This window comes from Kryptolebias marmoratus, linkage group LG17, assembly GCF_001649575.2.
Source record: "Kryptolebias marmoratus isolate JLee-2015 linkage group LG17, ASM164957v2, whole genome shotgun sequence".
Lineage (NCBI taxonomy): Eukaryota > Metazoa > Chordata > Actinopteri > Cyprinodontiformes > Rivulidae > Kryptolebias > Kryptolebias marmoratus.
In genome coordinates, this window is record NC_051446.1 from 27,021,915 (window position 1) to 27,024,023 (window position 2,109).

The 2,109-nt window shown below is 41.5% G+C and overlaps 1 protein-coding gene across 1 annotated transcript in view; it reads right to left on the reverse strand.

Annotated features, from left to right (window-relative positions):
* The window catches only part of LOC108251383 (transcription factor COE3-like), a 73,003-nt gene that overhangs the window by 1,807 nt on the left and 69,087 nt on the right, over positions 1 to 2,109 (reverse strand). The gene's annotated exons all lie outside the window — the stretch shown is intronic.

Sequence of the window (2,109 nt, forward strand, 5' to 3'; positions counted from 1 at the left end):
GTGTGTGTGTGTGTGTGGGTGCGTGTGTGTGTGTGTGCGTAGGTATGTGTTTGTGTGTGGGTGTGTGTGGGGGTGTGCGTAGGTGTGTGTTTGTGTGTGTGCGTGTGTGTCTGAAGGAAGCTGTTTACAGAGACCAACTAGAAACAGAGGTGGTCTCAGATTTCAGATTTCTAAAACCTACTACAGGTCAGGGTTTTCCATAAAAAGTTTCTTCAATTAAAAAAACTGCGATTGTGTCCCATTTTTGATTTCCTGCTTGTTGCACCATCTGCCATGTCTTCCTGTGTGTCCATCTCCTCCCTGGCACCTGATTTGTTGTTGCTTGTGCGAGTCTGCTGAACTTTTTCACTGGCCTTAAGCATATTTACCACACAGATTTCTCCACACACGAAAACTGATTTCCACAGGTGAAAAGGAACTTGTGTGTTTTATCTACATTAACAATTACCTAATAAAGCATAAATATTCTTCACTTTAGAAGGGTTCACAAAAAGACTTAACTACTAGCAACTGTCTGAATTATTACTGCACTGCAGGATAAGTATATAAGTTAATTCAAACATTCTCTAACCATTAATAATCTCTAACAAATGGTGTGAAAGTACATTTATATGACCATTTACATACATATACACACAGTATATAGAATAGTTCATTCATGAGTTTTTAAGCACGAATAAACATTGAGTATGTTGGTTTTGGAAGTAATTAGCCTTTAAGGGTAAAGCATTAATAAATGTGTTAATAAATGCATTAATTTATAGTGTATTAGGTATGAATCATCTTTAATTAATGATGTTTTCAAGGTTAATGAATTATTTATTAATGATTACATAAGGCTAAATAAGGAGTAGTTATTAAAATGCTAACAAGAAAACCTTGTTCTTCAAGTCCTGCATCCTTGGGTCCTATTTACAATCACACTTTTGACTCAGTCAGCTTTATTTGCTGAGTTGTAATCAGAACTCTCTGCTCTTTGTATACCATATCCAGGTTAACTCCTGGTTACCTGGTTTAATTCTTTGAGCTGTTATCTGGAACTGAACCAGGTTTCTGACTTTGACATGTGAGGAGTTCCTCCTGCACATACAAACAATTTACAACGCCTGAAAACTCCTCTATTTATTATCTAAATAACATATTGGTGACGACGCTGTCGGGATTTGGGTTTTTGGTTTTCAGTTAGTTGCTTTATGTTTCAGTTGGTGTTTATTATTTTCTGTTATCTTGTAGTTTGGTTCGTGTTTCCTTCTGCCCTTGTCTCATGTGTCTGTGTTTGTTTTCATTTTCATTCCCCTAGCTTAGTCATCTGGTTACCTGTCACGCCCATCTCCACCTGTTGGCAATTATAATCATGTCACCTGTCCCCACTTACCTAATTATCCTCAGCACTTTAAAACCCGGTCATTTCTGTCTGTACTCCGCTGGTCCATTGTCATTGTTTGCCTGTTGTCTTGCTGTTCCTTCCTGGTTCTGTTGTTCCGTGCTCATGCTCCGTTTGTTTGGGTTTTTTTTTTGCTGCCACGTCAGCTTTTGTTTTCAATTTGTTTCTTTAGCTTAATAAATTAGTTTCTGTTCCTTTTATAATGAGTCTGCGTTCTGGGTTCGCCTCCGTCTCCACCGTTCCTGACAGACGCAAGCCTTTAACTTCAAGTATTTTACTATATCTGAAGTATATCTGAATAATGTTATTAATCTTTTAGTGTCACAATACAGGAGAGTTGGTTGGACCCAAATGCAGGCACACAAGGAGGAGCTCAAGGAAAATAACAAAAAAAGGAAAACAAAAGCTGACAAGGCAGCAACTAAACTCCATCCATCCATCCATTCTCTTCCGCTTATCCGGGGTCGGGTCTCGGGGGCAGCAGCCTAAGCAGGGAGACCCAGACTTCCCTCTCTCCAGCCACTTGGGCCAGCTGCTCCGGGGGAATCCCAAGGTGTTCCCAGGCCAGCCGAGAAACATAGTCCCTCCAGCGTGTCCTGGGTCTTCCTCTGGGCCTCCTCCCGGTGGAACGTGCCCAGAACACCTCACCAGGGAGGCGTCCAGGAGGCATCCTCACCAGATGCCCGAGCCACCTCAACTGGCTCCTCTCGACGTGGAGGAGCAGC